The sequence below is a fragment of the Puma concolor genome, chromosome A1, assembly GCF_028749965.1.
Source record: "Puma concolor isolate L17-30 chromosome A1, mPumCon1.1.hap2, whole genome shotgun sequence".
In the NCBI taxonomy this organism is placed as follows: domain Eukaryota; kingdom Metazoa; phylum Chordata; class Mammalia; order Carnivora; family Felidae; genus Puma; species Puma concolor.
In genome coordinates this window covers 138,835,897-138,853,819 of record NC_141667.1, presented here as the reverse complement: position 1 = coordinate 138,853,819, position 17,923 = coordinate 138,835,897, and the positions used below count along the sequence as shown (strand labels likewise).

The following is a 17,923-nucleotide window of genomic DNA, read 5'->3' as shown; positions in this document are numbered from 1 at the left end:
AGAGAGAGAACGTGTGTGCAAGCAAGGGAGGGGCAGTGACGGAGGGACAGAGAATCTCAAGCAGGCTCCATCCTGCCAGCACGGAGCCTGACACAGGGCTCCATCCCACGAACCATGAGATTGTAACCTGAGCCAAAATCAAGACTTGGATGCTTAGCAAACTTAAAGGGGCCCCTCATCCATTTTTTAAAGTAAGCTCCATGCCCAATGTGGGGCTTGAACTCACAACCGTGAGATCAAAGTCACATGCTCTACTGACTCAGCCAGCCAGCACCCCGCTCAGAGCCCCTTTCTGTGCCACTCTGGTCCTCTCCTTCCGGTCCCATTAAGACCCTAATTCTCAATTTCTGCCCGTCCGCCTGCCTTCTCAGGCATCTTCAACCTGGCCCACAGCTGTTACCCTGTGCCTACAAACACGTAGAGTTCTCTTTTCTCCTAGAAAATGTTCTCTTGACCCAGCTGCCCTCTCTAGATAACTGCTGTAATTTTTTTTTTCCCTTTTGCTGCTGATCTGCTCAAATAAGCAGCCCTTATCTGCTGCCTCCATAGTCCCTGCCAGATCCTGGAACTGGGCTTCTTTTCTTACTAGTTTGCAGAAACGAATTCCACATTGTTCTCTGGCAATCGTGACTATGGCCTATTTATGTTTGATGCCTCCTTCCCTCTCCCCTCCGGGCTACATCCCTAGCCCGGCCTTTTCCATTTCCTGCCCCGAATCCAGACTCCCTCTTTCCTCTCTGGGATCTTCACTGTACCTTTAAGACACCCTTCTGTTCACAACATTAACACTCTCCGCATTAAGCCCCAGGATGTTTAATTCTTCATCCTTTCTTTGAACTTTCTCATGTTTTTCCCATCCCCATTTATCAAATCATTTGTTGCAGAAGAAAGGCCTGAATAAAAATTAGTTGAGTGAATAAATAAATGAAGGGACATGTATTCTATGCCCCGGCCAAGAAGCATCTTTACCGTTCTATCAAGTCCATAGTTACTTCCTATCTTTACGATGTTAATAAATTATAGCCATTTGGTTCGGGTGGGTCACCGAGTCACCCAGCTACTTAAATTCAGGTTAACTAGCCAGGAAACCATAAATTGCAGCATGTGATTCCCACCAGTACACAGCAGGGTTGAGTCGAGCCATTTCTCACGGGTGCATTCTCACGAAGACTACAGGGCAGCTATTCTCGAAGCACGTTTTCTTGCTCCAAATGGTTCCATGATTAAAGCACAGTGAACTACGGCAATGTTCATAAACGTACGCACTAGACAAGAGTTGCAACAAACAGGGTGGAATACTTAAAAGGCAAAAGTGCTAAAACAGAGGCATTGGGGGATGATCTTGACTCGCTTCTATTTCCACCTTTGATACATTTCAATGAGTTTTGTTCGTGGGTTGCCTGAAGCCTGGTGTGCGTTGAAGCCTTTCAATTAACTAGCTAATATATTTAAGCTTTTCTCTGAGAGTGACATTCACTACTTTCCCTTTGAAACTGCTTGCCAATCGATACCAGTGGAGATGAACTCAAAGTCACGAATATGGTGATTATGAGGCTTTTGTGCTTGCCTGATGAAGCTGCCTCCCTCCAAGGAACACTTGACATGCCTAAGGTTCCTATACTCCTTGCCATGCAATATCCCTGACGTTCGATTTGGTTGATTTCGTACCAAATGAAAATCACATACACCCTTCTGCTTCTCCCCCACAGCTTATTACTGAAGTCAGTAACTTTAGCAGAATGTGGAATCTGTTGACAAGCCTTCCTTTCTGGTTAGAGGCCCTTGCCAGCCAGTTTCCTTTTATGAAAAACTCAAGTTGCATGAAACAACAAAGTAAATAAATATAATACGTGACACAGCCTTATAAAAACAACTATATAAGGTACCGTGTGATCCAACTTTAAAATCCTTTTCTGTTCAGGGAGCCTTGTCGAATTATTCTAACCATCACCGATGCCATTTGCCTCTGAAGCCTTACAGAAATTAAAATTTCGCACCGCATGGTACAGTGCATGTTCTGCTTTGTTGGTGACTGTCAATTGCCTGTCCGTCTTTAAGACTAGGGACCCTGTCATAATTTACATCTCCACCATATGGCACACTGGAAAAGGTGTAGTTGTGAACCAGCATTCACATATCTACTGAACAATTAATGTCGGCCAGGGGGTAAGGAGGAATGTGAAAAATAGTCACCAAAATAGTGACAGAACCTACTAGCCGGGAATTTCCAAACTGCAAGTAATACAGGCCCAAACTTTTTTTTAAATGTGTATTTATTTTTGACAGAGAGAGAAAGAGGAAGAGAGTGATCAAGGGAGAGGGACACAGAGACGGAGACAGAGGATCTGAAGCAGGCTCCATGCTGTCAGGACAGAGCCCGATGCGGGACCCGAAGCCACAAACCGTGAGAGCGTGACCTGAGCCGAAGTCGGATGCTTAAATGACTCGGCCACCCAGGCTTGTTTTTATTCCTTCTTTCATTTAACTAGTATTTGTTCGGCGCCTACTATGTGCAGACATCACTCTAGATGCTTAGAACGTATCAGTGCACAATTTACAGCAAGACTCCCCCTCTTGGGGAGCTCACTCTGAAGCACAGTGATGCACACATGACGCCATAAACATAATAAACCATTACAAGATGTAACAGAAGACTATGGAGGAGAAAAGAGAAAAAACAGGGTCAACGGTACCAGAGAGAGTCAGTGGCAGGAGATGTCAGGTCTCTGGTAAAGAAACGTGACAGGCTGGTGTCAGCATGTTCTAGGCAGAGGTGGCAATCAGTGCAAAGCCCCCGAAGCGTACTCAAGTCTGAGATGTCAAGGCCAAGGCCAATGTGGCTAGAGCAGAGTCAGCAAGAGGGAGAAGAGTAGAGGCAGAGCAGAGAGAACTGATTAGGGGTGTGTGCGTGCATGGGTGCCCAGGTGGGTGGTACATCACCATGTGGGCTTGTTAGGTAATTAAAGAAATGAAATTTTAAGCCAAGAAACGAAGTTTTAGTCAGGTGAAATGGAAAGCCAAAGCTAATGCAAGGTTCTGAGCAGAGGAATACAGAGTGTGACTTTCATTTTAAAAGATTCACCCTGCTTTATTTATGCGAGGCAAAAATCAAAGCACGGAGACAAATGAACAGGCTACGGTAATTATGAAGTTGAGAGTCGGGAGTGGCTTGAACCCTGGTGACAGTGGAATGCCACTTAGATTGTAGGTTTAGAGTTTACATTCTAGATATTCTAAGAATATTCTGGAAAGCAGCATCAAGAAAATGTGTGGCTCAGTTGGTTAAGCGTCCAACTGTTGATCTCAGGTCAGGTCTTGATCTCAGAGTCACGAGCTTAAGCCCACATGTGGGCTCTGCAATGGGCATGAAGCCTACTTAAAAAAAAAAAAAAAAAAGAAAATGCTCTGATAGATACACTTGGGGTTGGAGAAAAGGAAGGAGACAAGGATTAACATCAAGAATTTTGGCTGGAGCAGGTGGAAGGCTGCAGGCTCCACGTAACTAACAATGGGGACCCCTCAGGTAGAACCAATAGCAGAAGACAGGTTTGCAGCTGCATTTGGGGCATGTTAAATTAAAAACTTCTAATATATATCTAAACAGACATCGCGTAAGGAATGAGATACACAAGTCTGAAGTCTGGATCTAAGATGTGAGCTGGAGCACGGTTATGGTGTTAAACCAGAGTGGCCAAGAGCAACCCACTCTCTGACTGCAAAGTAGTTCGACAGTATATGACAGCTCGGTGTCCACACTCATTTGTGTGAAATCATCCAGGTTCTGATGAGGAGAGACAGCTCGTAGATCGGTTTCATCACCTTCTACTTGTATTGTGAATAACTGCTAAAGAGAAAAATCTACGTCTTAACCGACCCTCCACTCTCCAAATTGCATTTTCTCCAAAGCAATGGGTACTATAAAATGAAGCATCATAGAAAAATACTTCCTTGAAAATGTAAGTGGTAGGTCCTATGAGAGTAACTTGGATGAAAAACCACCATCCATCACTCCTTTACGGGTGTTCTTGAGCAATGGTCAAAAGTCTGCTTTCCTAATTGTGTACCAGTATCTTACTTGCACAGAGATCAGATTTTCCTGTAAGTATGTTCATGTGTGTATGCGTGTGTGTGTGTACACATACATGTGCATGTATATATGTTATACACCTACAACATGTATGTTTTGGATGCCAGTGTATTACCACGGGATCAATTTCACTGATACAACAGTAAAATGAATGACTCAAAGTAAAACACTGCTCCTGCTCACAGTTATGGAAATAAAAGTTAGGGATGCCTTTTCCCAAGAGTGATTTTCTATTTTTTTTTATGTTTATTTATTTTGGAGAGAGAGAGAGAGAGAGAGAAAGACAGTGTGAGCAGGGGGGAGGCAGAGAGAAAAGGGAGACACAGAATCCGAAGCAGGCTCCAGGCTCTGAGCTGTCAGCACAGAGCCCGACGCAGGGCTCGAACCCACGAACCTCGAGATCATGACCTAAGCCAGAGTCGGACACTTAACTGACTGAGCCATCCAGGTGCCCCCCAAGAGTGATTTTCTAAAACGTACATGTTCACTTCACCAGGTCAAGATGGTAGTGTTCAAGTGAAGCCAGTATACAGTTATGCCAATTTTAAGTACCTGTAATCTTCCAGAGTTATACAAACCAACCCCTTCTCTTTGTCAAAAGTTCTATCTCTACAGCACAGGAAGTCTGAACCCAAATTTATCTTTAAATAATTAGGAGCTGTAGAAAATGTTCCTAAATAACACATGATAGAGCAACAAATCTTTACTGTCCTGGGATGCCAAAGCAAAACAAAACGAAACAAAACAAAACACAGGAAACTACCATCACTTTTTCATAAAAACAACACGAGGAGTCATAGGCAAGATTTGGTGATATGCCAAAGGTGTTTGCTGGGAAGCCAACCTAGTATTTTAAGAGTATTTTAAGCACCCTGAAAATCTCCTCATGTGCTCGTTCATTCTAAGACCTATGAAATTTCTCTGCATTGTAGATTCCCCCTCTGGAAAATTAAAATAGTAACAACATTTTCCCTGAAAAGTGGTAGTGAAAACAGATTATATTAAAGACCCCGGTAAAATATACTTACCTAAAATGCCATACCATGCCAAGGTATGAACTATTTTCTCAATTATAATAATCATTTCCAAATACTAATTTAATATTCAACAGAAATAATACTCAATTCTGTATCAGGAAATCCCGATAACTGCGCCATCAATAATTCCATTACATGTATATATCACCTGACTCTGCAAAACTCGACACAAACATATACATGAAAGTCTTTACTCGTGGCAACATAAAAGCTGTTTTATGACGAACTCATTGGCCTTCAGCCACCTAACTTTGCAGAGCGCGTATTTTAAGAGGACGAGGCACAAGAATTTCAAAATATATAACCTTAACTGAGCTAACTTGGGTGCTGACAGGAAAACCTTAGACTATAATTATTCTAACAATAGCATCAGGTTACAAACCCCCTCACCACGCGGGGTCAAAAGCTTCCCCTAGAAAGGCAAAGGTTTCTCAGGGAACACTAGACAACATGGCTCATAAAAAATTCATTATATTGCCCTTCTCTTCCTGTGGTAAGACAGATGTAAAATCAGCAATTTTCCCTGTAGATCTTTCTCACAGCACTGAGAAAATGAACTTGGAAACACACACACACACACACACACACACACACACACACACACTGACAGAATGTGTCAGTCTGATGAGAGAGTTGTAGGTAAAGCACGTCACAAGCCACAGATCAAAGGGGCCACGCGTTCGATGGCGGCCTCTTAAGGCAAAGGACCGCCATATGCCTGTGCTGGGACCCGCCACTCAGACAGTTATGGGAAAGGCGGTGGAATGTGGAACATGGAGAGAATAGGCCTATAATTATTCACAAAACTTCAGGAAATAAACATTCACTTTCAAAAAATTGTTTTCAGCTGCTTTAAAGCCAAGTGACAGCTAAATTACAGTTCGGGGAAAGAAAAGGTTCCATTTTCTAATTTGATGCATTTTGTTGCATCGTACTACATTATCCAGAGTCAGGACTGCCACATCCTGTCAGGCTTCAAACCACAGGCCGAAAGCCCCACGCAGCTGAAAGAGCCGTTTGTCCAGCCACACAGTGTGCTAAGTGTTCTGGGAGAAAAGTGTGTGGGGACTCGGGGCGATTCTTTTGGTTCACATTCCTCGGATTTCCACAAGTGCTTTTTGGCCGTACATGCTGTGGCTGCTCCCTCAGCTTCTTCTTTGTGCCAAGCTGGGATATGTTTATGGAAACTCCGCAGGCCCTGCCAGGGAACAGCCCCAGACTCACATTCTCCCATGGCTTGGCCAGGAAAGGAGGATGGGGAGGTGGGAAGAAGAAATCGTGGGAATCAGCACGGCGAGTCTTGGGTGCTCACGAGCCGGCCGGCAGCTGTCAGGAAAATGAATAAGGGGCCGGTATCTGACGGCGTAAGAAGGAAGAAAGGAAATTAAGTTTTTATTAAAAGAGATAACAGAAATGCTATCGGCCGGGCAGTTTCCTATGGCCCGCTGAGCCCAGTGATGAGGATCCCCTGGTCTACAAATGATGGACCGTCACTAACGGTCGGTGGACATACACTATGAGATTCCTCAAAGCTCTGTTCTACCTCAGACTTTACGCTCATTAAACATTTAAGACACTCGAGCCAATTCGATATGAAAAAACTAAAAATCCTATACACTTTCCTTAATCTGAGACACTGAGCTAGGTTTTTCCACCATAAAGCCTGGGCCACGATCAATCAGAAATATGTATTCAAAAGGGGAAATACTTAACAATTTTACACACTGAAGAATGAAGGCAAAAGTTCTGGCTGGGATGCAGGTTCATCACAAGAAATTCAAGGTAATACTCCCTGATTCCTTATTAAGATCTTATAGTTCTGTTTATCACGATTGTGAGCAACTTCAAAAACAAAACACGTTTTTAAAATTACACATCAGGGGCGCATGGGTGGCTCAGTTGGTCTGACTCTTCGTTTCGGTTCAGGTCGCCATCTCATGGTTTGTGAGTTCAAGCCCTGTATCTGTCAGTGCTGAGCCTGCTTGGGATTCTGTCTCTGTCTCTCTCTCTCAAAAATAAACAAACATTTTTTTTAAAGGAATTAATCATCTCTCCCTTTATATTGATGCATTTGCCTGTCAAAGTTTGCTACACATTCAACTAATGATATGGCAATTTTTTTTTACCTCAAATGACATACATACATGTCTTGAAAACCTTTTACCTTTTTAAAATTGTGAATGGCCTAAATGATTTAGGACAGATAAAAAAAAAAAAAAAAAAAAAAAAAAAAACCTAAAAAAAATCCAAAAGCAGATGACTTGCTCCAAATGAGGTAGACATCTTTACTCACACAAATTAAAGGTGCTTGTACGTACCTGCTTCTTTTAAAAAATTTTTTTCAATGTTTGTTTATTTTGGAGATAGAGAGACAGTGAGAGTGGGAGAGAGACAGAGAGAGAGAGAGGGAGACTCAGAATCTGAAGCAGGCTCCAGGCTCAGAGCTGTCAGCACAGAGCCTGACATTGGGTTCAAACCCACAAACCGTGAGACATGTCCTAAGCTGCAGTTGGACATTTAACCAACTGAGCCACCCAGGTGCCCCCATACGTACGTGCTTTCTCAGGGCACTGAAATGAGAATAACCAAGAGGTCCCAAATAATCTCTCGTCACGTTTCCCGATTTTAGTATGTACAATTCTTGGGTTGCAATGAAAATAAATCTTTTTTTCTAAAAAGGTTTTCAAATTCAGTTATTACCAGTGAGTGGTTTGGTTTGTCACATGATTCACAGTGGTGAACGCTTCAGTACTGGTGAAGTGGAAGATCAGCAGACTTCAATGCACTCACTGGATTGAGACACTCCCATTTTCAACTTAACGGGTTATTTTGGTGTGGAAAGAGCTGAAACTTGAGTGACCAATGAGAAAACAATTGTCTGGGGCATGAGTGCTGTGTAGTGTGACTTTGGATTTTAAATAAAGTTATTTTTACAGAACCAAAAAAACCCTATACTCTCCATCTAATCATTCTAGTTCACGAAATCATGCTAATTTCTGACTTCGTTTTAATAATTCTAAGAAAGAAATGCAACTTAAATCACATTTAAATTACATTTAAAATCTTTGGGGGAACAAAAAGAATGATATTAATAAACAAATTTAGTTACTACATGTGAATTCTTCATTGGAATAAGGAGTTAAAAACAAGACTGTCCCAGAACATGTGTAGCTCAGTTTATATATTCAACAGGAAACCAAAGACCGTGAATTATTAAAATCTCTGAAGAAAGAAGATGAATTTTGGAAACGTGAGACATTTAAATAAGTTTCAGTAAGATGTCTCATTAAGATGGCTCTGTAAGTTCACACTTAAACACATAACCTCTTTTCCAAAAAAATCAATGACAGATAAAATCAATTAGAAATCAGTCACCTCAAAAAACAATTATAAACATTTCCATGTACTCAAATTAGAGAAATACAAAGGAGCAGTAGAGCTGAAACTCCATGCTCTCTGGGTTCTGGGACAGGTTGGCCAGAATTGTGGCTCCATCAAGGGTAACAGGTCTAGAAATAGAGATGGCAGGCAGCAGCCAACCTTAATATCTAAAGTGAATTTGAAGTAAGGACTCTCTCCAAACACATCACGCAAAGAGGCCAAAGAAAATCCCTGTTGACAACCAAGAAAACCAACAACTAAAACAATGGTTCATTATAAACAATTAATCTGGTAGGAGCTTGGTGGGCAGTCATTAAAATGACTTATAATGTTCGGTTCATCTTTTGCGATGTGCAAAAGGGATTATAAAATAAAACGTGGAAAAATAAAGAATGAAAAAAGTGGGTATGTAAAAAGCTTATTAGAAACTTTAGGAATGAAAAAAATGAACAGAAAAGTCTCAATAAACTGTATAACTGCTGAAATAATCACCAAGGCAGAACTAGACAATTTTAAGAACTGATGAATTCACTTCAAGTGCATTACAGAGAAAGAAAGAAAATGAAGAGCAGGTAAGAGCCAGAGGATAATTTGAGAGACTCTAATGTAATTCCAAACTGATTTCTTAAAAAAAAAAAAAAAAGAAAAAAAGGAAGGAATTACAGATGAACAATATTTGAAGATAAATAGCTGAATAACTGAAGAAATCCATAAATTTTTATACTACAAACGTATTCTGAATGCCAAAAAAAGATACATAAGAATAAATTCCACATCTAGAAACACATTGCAAAATTGCAGAATATAAAGGAAAAAAGAAAAATCTTAATCTACCAAAGAGAAAAGACTGCATATGTACTAGGAATAATTCTAAGTCTGGGAAAATCTTCAGGCACCAACAGTTGAGGCTAGAAGACCATCTAATAATATACAATACTATCTTCAAAGTGCAGAGAGAAAGTAACTCGTAACCTAAAATTTTATACCCAGCTAACCTATCACTTAAGAAAAATAGAAAGAATAATAATAATAACAAGAACAACAGCTAACTTAAAAGAGTATAAAGCATGTATTTTAGCAAGAAGAAAAATAAAGTGAAAAATTAATGGATATAAAATAATGTTAAAGAGAAACTGATTAAAAATGCATCAGTAAATTTAATTAGTTACAGCTGAAATGACAACTACTTTTAAAATGTAAAACTAAGCTCTAAGTTGTAAAACAAAGATAAGAAATGATAAGAAGAAGAAATAAATTACAAAAATATATACTTACTTATGTATTATCCATAGAGAGTATAAATATCTCCAGTAAAAAAATCCTAAATATTTCACATTTCTGGGTGCTATGCTGCAAACACCCCATGTTCACACTCCCTCAAGATCTCTACACTTGTTCTTCTCCTTGTTTGGAAATGCATCCCCTTAAATTTTCTCTGGGCTTTTGTCTCTCACTTTCATTCAAGCCTCTGCTCAAATACTGACTTTTCAGAAGTTAGAGGTCAGAGAGAAGGTGACAAATCTATTTGAAATAGACCTTCTTTTATTTGTCGCCACAGGAAACTATATCCTCTTAGATGTAAGCCTCATAAAGACATTGAGCTAATGTTTGTGGAGTATAAGAAGGGATGAAAGAAAAAACTAAAATAATGGCAGCAGTGCCATTAGCAACTAAATACTTTCTGAAGTGTTTCTTTTTTTTAAATTTTTAAATTTTTTAAAAAATTTTATTTTTGAGAGAGAGAGTGAGACAGAGTGTGAGCAGGAGAGGGCCAGAGAGAGGGAGACACAGAATCGGAAGCAGGCTCCAGGCTCTGAGCTGTCAGCACAGACCCCGACGTGGGGCCCGAACCACAAACCGTGAGAACATGACCTGAGCTGAAGTCAGACGCCCAACCGACTGAGCCACCCAGGCGCCTCTGAAGTGTTTCTTAATAGGAATGTAAACTAAAAAAATATTTGAGTAGCCTTTGGAAATGTGATTTTAAGTACTGTGATATCGCCAACTATCGGGAAAAGCAATTGACAATGTTTACACAGCAAAACCAAGCTGCATTCCATACATTATCTCATTGAATCCTAACAGTGTAACCTATGGAAAAAACTGAAACTTACAAAATTAAGGCCAGTAGTTCAAAGCTATTGAGGTAGTGAGTAGTAAAATCAACATAGTAACAGAGACCTCTTTGACTCTAACTTCAGTGCCTTTGTACCACACAGATCTTCCTACTCAAATGCCTCCAGAGTACCTATTTTGTGAGAGGTAAAACGTCTAACTATAGGCCATCCTTATTTCCGAAGCATTATCACACTTTGCTAGCTCTCTGCCTCACAGAGGAGGAACTACATTTCCCAGAATTCCCTTCCCTCCATGATTCCAACTTAGTGGTTTTTACATGACAGCAAGAGAGTGGGAGATGGAAGGATGGGCATGGTTCTCCTGAAACACTGGCAACCAGAAATATGGACAGTGATGACATTCACAGCAGCTTAGCAGGGAGTTACTGAGAACCAACAGCTTTATAACTTCAGGCTGATATCAGAGATCATTCTTCTGATCTTTGCTTCTCAGGTTCTTCCAATGTAAGCCTCCAACTGTTATATTAAAACCCGTTAGGGGCACCTGGGTGGCTCAGTTGGTTAAGCATATGAATTCGACTCAGGTCATGATCTCACAGCTCATGAGTTCAAGCCCTGAGTCGGGCTCTGGGCTGATGGCTCAGAGCCTGGAGCCTGCTTCAGATTCTTGTCTCCCTCTCTCTCTCTCCCCCTCCTTGGTTCATGCTCTGTCTCTCTCTCAAAAATAAATATAAAAAAAACCTTTTAGGGGTACCTGTAGGTTCAGTTGGTTGAGCATCCAACTCTTGATTTCGGCTCAGGTCATGATCCCAGGGTCATGGGATCGAGCCCCATGTCGAGCCTGTGTAGAGTTCTGTGCTAAGCATGAAGCCTGCTTGGGATTCTCTCTTCCCCTCTCTCTGCCCCTCATCCTGACTCTCACTCTCTCTCAAAAACAACAAAAAATCCTTTATATTGAGACACAAAGAGTAGGTTCTGAGTTCTTCACCAAATCCCGAATATGTGCATTTTGCATGTGATATTTTTATTTCATCACAACCTCTCTTAATCTTGTACCAGATGCAAAAAAATGGAGGCATAAAAAGTTGTTGCTCTAGATCACAATCTACGACCAGGAGTTGATCCCTCGAGCCTATGCTGATTCTGCTTCAAGTGGAGGAGTGTTTGGGGAAAAATGCGGAGGCAGTTGGGCTAAGTGAGAAACAAGGTCACAATCTCCTAGCAATATCATTAACAGTGTGTGGGTACAGAAGCATGAGATGGTGGCAAATGTACTGACCAGCCATGTACTAAAACATCAAGGGAATGAGAAAATGACAACTCTGGTTTATCCCTCAGTGACCCAAGTTGGTGCTCGAGAAAGTCATAGTTTCACTGGGCAACTGTTTAGCCCTCTGCACAAAACAGGATGAAAAATGTTGCCTCTTGTGTTAGACACTGTAAATTAGCTATTTCATTATGTTTTACTTTCATATTTTTAAAGGTCTCCCAATCATTTTTTATTGCCCATTCAATTACAATAAACCCTTAGTGGGTAAATAATCCTTCTTCTGAAAGGTATTTATAGCAACATGTTCTTTTCTGGGCTTACCCAGACAAAACAGTGGTTTTTACTAAAAGTCCTTGGTCACTCAGTCAAATGCATTGTTCAGCCCACAGTGCTGAGTAACCGTGCAGAGAAGCCGGCCTCATACATAAGATCAATAATAACTCTAATGTACTCTGTACAGGCAAGATTGGGTACTTCCTTCATGAGAGACTAAAAGACTGTAAAAAGAATAGCGTTACTGTTAGCCAGCACTTTTATTCTTGTTTTACAAGCAATACGCAATTTAATTTGGATTTAACTTCCCCATTCAGTAATCTGTAGTTCTTTTAGAATGCCAATATGAAGGAAATGGCAAATCAGAAGAGTCTGGTAAATGTGCATTTTAAACATAAGGCAGGCGTTATTAGATCCACCACGTGTCCAATCTTTGTTCTTGGTTCATCGGGCCACGATTCATGTCAAATCATTTATCTTATTTTTATTTCAAGACTACAACTGATACGTGATGCAGCTTAGCAGTTAGAGAAAATGATTAATAGGCCTCCTTAGCTTCTGATGAATGGTTGCTAATATAAAAATAGAGCAAAATCAACAACTACCACAGCATATACAAATAGTGATCCAGAAATGTAAGTGCAATCCTGCGCCTGTTTCTGGGAAAGAGGGCAACGATTTGATGAGAATCTGTATTTTCCTGCCTGGGGCTTCTGATTTACAAGTCAATTTCTATTCTTAATTTATTTTCTGATAAGGCAGGAGATCAGTACTATATTTTAACCAGATTGTGTCGTAGAGGTTTTTAAACCTGTTTTCTCTACGTGTCTAATTTGAGGTTAATGGGTGCTTTGGTTCAACGAGGGTGTCTAATGTCTCTTGTTCCCATTTTGCAAGCCAAACGTTCGTTTGGACCACAATTTGTCAGATGATTATTATCTGCTTATATCCATTCAGGTGGCCACTGAATTGCCCGCAATCTGCACCATTCATCAACTTGCCTTCTTGGTTGTTAAGGGAACTGAAAACATCAGCTCAACTATTTTTTTCCAATCTGGTGTTTTTCATGTTTCCCCCACTTTCATCATGTTAGTTAATTTCTCTGTTTTTGCATTCACTTTTCCACTCATGGTGGAAAAATACATCGGAGTTTCATCATGACCACGATTTTTTTTAGCCTGCATAAAAACCTAGCAGTGTCTTTTAACCTGACCTTGACAAGGAGACTACTCAAATTTTCACAGTGAGAGATGTAGGAGGGCTCCAAAAAAATAGGCTAGTTCGGTAGCATGAGAAATGAAAGTGGAATCAGTTGCCTCTTTACCAACCAAAATTATGTCCATGTATTTCCACTATCTTCATCTATATCACACTTAGTGGAAATAAATACTTAAGTAAATACTCATAATCACTATAATATTCCTGAGGACTGTGGCTCTGTCTTCACAGATAAAACTAAGGAGAATGCTGGGCAATTATCCCACGGGTTTCATTCACAAAGACAAACGTGTAGGAAAATGTGGCCAAAGTCATATGGCTTTGTCCTCAATTAAAAAAAAAAAAAAGTCTTTTCTTTAAATCTTTTCAATCTGTTTTTTTAATAGTAATCCAACAAATATTTAATGGGTACTTAATTTGTTACAGGTTTTTAGATATTCAAAAGATAAAAACCACCCTGAAGAAATTCTAGAAATGGGGATTCACAGAGTGAATTCAATCCCACGCCTCCTCTTCATTCCCTATCCACTCACCAAACTGTACCACTGAACATGTGACACCTCTATGAAAAATACAGGAAGCTATATAAATTACAAAATACACTCACGATGTCTTCAGCTAAGTGGAAAAAGTATGTACATTTTCCAAGAGAGAAAAACAGATTCAAAGTATATGGCTATTGCCTTCAAGGGAGAGGAGTCACTATACCATCCAGGTCATACGTACAATACCCCGTACCAAGCTATTCCCCCCTGTATATTCCAGCAAAGACAAGAGACACTAAAGAGCTTTGATGAAGACAAGGACAGAATATCGTGGAGGTATACAGAAGAACCAGCTAAACAATAAGACCGTCCAAGACTCCCTGCTTCAGAAGGCATGAATGTCCTCCCTAGCAAAATCTTTTCCCTGATCAAGAGACTGGATCTCTAGGAGATAGTGGCAAGAAATAAGCTGTGGGCGTTCACTTACTAAATGTTTGCTCATCATTTATTATTCATTGGACATATGTTCAATAAATATTTCCTGAGTATCTATCATGCGCCAGGCATATGGCATTTACCAAGAATCCCTTATATGCCAGGTAATGCGTAAGTATCAGGGATTCGTCTATGTCCTTGAGAAGGAAACTGAAAATTCTAGGAAGAACTTCAAATCCATTCTTTTCCCCCAATGATGACCCAAAGCCTTCTAATTTCTATTTAGGGAAGCCACACCCATTTTCTTGGGGTAGGTTTCCCAAATACTCTGTAGGGGAAAAAAACCCTTCCCATTATGAAAATTATACATTAAAGAAGTCAAATTGGTTATTTCCAGCTTGTAAACCACTGTTAAAGAAAAAAAGAACACCCCAAGCCTAGGGCAAATCCTAGGTGACACCTAAAAATGGAAATATTTTTGGCAGAGGATATTGAGAAGAAACCACAAAGAAGGTAAATTTTTTGATCACCTTTGTCTCTACAGTACTGGAAACTTGTGGAAGCAAAGATTTCTCACTAAGAAAAGGAAAACTATGGGGCGCCTGGGTGGCTCAGTTGGTTGAGCGTCGCACTTCGGCTCAGGTCACGATCTCACTGTCCGTGAGTTCGAGCCCCGCGTCGGGCTCTGGGCTGATGGCTCAGAGCCTGGAGCCTGCTTCCGATTCTGTCTCCCTCTCTCTCTGCCCCTCCCCCGTTCATGCTCTGTCTCTCTCTGTCTGAAAAATAAATAAACGTTTAAAAAAAAAATTTTAGAAAAGGAAAACTGAGTTGTTTCACTTAAATGAGATGGAATTTTACCTGAAATGACTCCTTTTTCCTTTTTGAGAATTTCATTTAGGAGGCTGTTAACCCCTGCAGTATCAGATCTGGAACTACCTGTAGGCACCCTCCTGTGGAAACACCGAGACAGGATATACACGTCTCATAAAGATATAGATGTACATGCAATGGCTCCAGTATCAGACATACACATCTCATTAAAACCACCCTGAAATTTGCTGTGAGCAATGAAATAGATTCCAAGACCAGGAAAATAGTTCAGCTATGTGACCAATCTAAAATATACACCAGGTAAGAAAGAAGAAGATCCGCTCTTAATTAAAAGCAAATACCCAGTTTCCTTCTCCTATTTTTCTAAATTTGCCTCTTCACTTAGTGTTTCAAAGTAGAAACACTTTTTTTCTACTTTCAAAGTAGAAAAACTCAGCTAGAGTTTCAAAGTAATTTTCTGATTTTCTCCATTAAGATTTCTCCTCTGTTTTTCTTTCTCCTCCTTTTTCAGACAGGTTGTCATGAGTTTGGAAGCTACTGAAAAGAGCTTAGCTCCATTAAAACATCAACCCAACTCCCTGCTTCTCAAATATTTGATAAGAAATGTTGCCTGTGTTAAGTCTATAACATACACATTTCTTGGGGGATTATACTATACCAATTATACTGTTCCTGATTAAAATTGTAAAATGCTTTGGGGCAACTATGTTCACATTTCATATAAAAGCAAATAGGTTTACGAGTCAGAAATTTAACAGGGGCTTGGAACAACACATTAAAGAAGGAATCGTTCCTTGTGATTCAAGGTCATGTCCTGTTTTTTATAAATAGAATTCATTTAAAGTGATGTAAATAGCATACACTTCATGTTATATAAAGCAATGAAATATTGCATACACCTTGTATCATCTGTCTATATTGAATTTTTGCTATTTATTTCTACTAATGACATCTTTGCCAAAGGCTAAAACAAGTTTTTGAAATGTTCACTACATTGGCATAGCCACTACACATCTGCTTTTCATAATCTTGTTGCCCTACATCATCACCAGTTTCTGAAGTACATTTTAGCCAGTGTTACTGTCTGTTGTGAACAACACGAACGTCAGGCCCGGATCGGGCAGGGGGTGGCATGAAACCGCCTTGGTTATCAACATTTCCATAGTCAAAGCGTGCCTGCTGAATTTGCTTCTTCCAGAGCTGACCACACTTCAGAATGGCACGCGGTGACCCAAGAGTTCTCTTCCCACTTTTGGGGTCTCTCCTATTTGCAGAATCTAAAACTACAGGAGAAGAGCAGACCCATTTGGATGCGCAGCCATTGCATGTACATCTATACCTTTATGAGACTTCTATATCCTGTCTCCGTGTCTCCACAGGAGGGTGCCTACAGGTAGTTCCAGATCTCAGTTATGCAAAGAAAATGCATTCCTTTACCACAAGCACTTGCACTGCTTGTAAAAGGTCCTCTCTGAGAAAGAGGCACTGGAGAGATTGTTAAAAGTGAAGATGAGTTAGTGCGCTGACGGGCAGAATAGAAAGAATAAGACAGGCATATTTTAGCTTTGACACAATCCCAGAGGAACGGAACAAAAGGAAAGCGGGGTGGGGAGTGAGACAGAAAAGGAGGGAAATCGTGTGAGGGTTCGAACAGTTCCCTGTCTACCCTTAGAACAGGGGCAGGCGATTTCCCAAATGGGATGGAGGTTCTCAGAGAGGCCTTACACACTACTGTGTCTCAAGATAGTCTGTCTGTAGGAAAGGAAGACAAAGGACAAATCCGATGGCTCCTTCTCATTCACTGATTCCCTCCGATCCAAGTCTGCCCTTTGGAACGTCGATATCCTTCTATTTGTCTATTTGTCTCTGGGCTGTTTTGGGTAAGGACTGCATGAGCTAGAGGCCCCAGGGCGCTAATTTCGCCAGTGCGCATGCGCCATGACCAACACTGCGTGAAGGGTTTCTAAACCTGCACTCACCTCTGCAAAACTAGTGAAATTTATCTCCAGGGCTACACCAGCAAGCCAAGCAAATGTGCGCATCTAGAGTAGTGCCGAAATTGGCCCTGTACAAAGAGTAAGTCTAGACTGAGAAAGCTGATCACCCAAGGGAGGATCACTTACTCCCTCCTTTGTGTTTCTGTAGCACCTGATATATGCCAATATTATGATTTTAACCCACTGAATCATAATTAGTTATTTATATGTCTGCCTCTCCCCCAAAAGACTGTGAACTCCTTAAGTAGGGCGACCTTACCTCGGGATTTGACCGAGTATTGGTTTCACTCCCGGTTCAGATCAGTTAACACCGGATAATTATTTTAATTCCCTCTTTCAATGACAAAGGGTCCGGTTTGGATAATGAATTACCGGATTACCATACTCATATGACAGAGGCCACGTCTTACTCAACATTCAACGTACCTGAGTACCTACTGTCACGTCTGGATCTTAACACGTGTTCAAATAAGGATATAATAACTTTTTCTAAAAAAGAGGAAAGAGTGACATGATTGAACACCTGAAATAATTTGCAACGTTAAAACAAAAAAGCGAAGGCATCGACAGTATTTGCTAAATTAAGAAATGTCATTGGCTTCCCAGAATTTCATGGATGAGAGGCAAAAATGTTAAGAGGTGAACCCATCTCGGAATGTAGACTTCTGGTTTTGGCGACTGGGAGAGTTGCAAAAAGGAAATGATACTGGTTGATGAATAAGCAATAAGAGGTACCATTTCCTCAGTGGTAATTCTATAGCAGCCATTGGGCATTTCACCTGCTGGCAAACATTCGAAGTGCTCAGCCAGTAAGTATTCTCTGATTTTGTT

General features: G+C 40.6%; 2 long non-coding RNA genes across 2 annotated transcripts in view; one reads left to right on the top strand and one right to left on the bottom strand.

Moving 5' to 3' along the window:
• Nucleotides 1-17,923, bottom strand: part of LOC147584507 (uncharacterized) — a 280,228-nt gene that overhangs the window by 145,640 nt on the left and 116,665 nt on the right. The window lies entirely within an intron of this gene.
• On the top strand, nt 10,895-14,379 carry LOC147584510 (uncharacterized). Its single transcript, XR_015255529.1, has 2 exons — nt 10,895-11,087; nt 13,771-14,379. It is a non-coding gene; the product is annotated as an uncharacterized LOC147584510 (long non-coding RNA).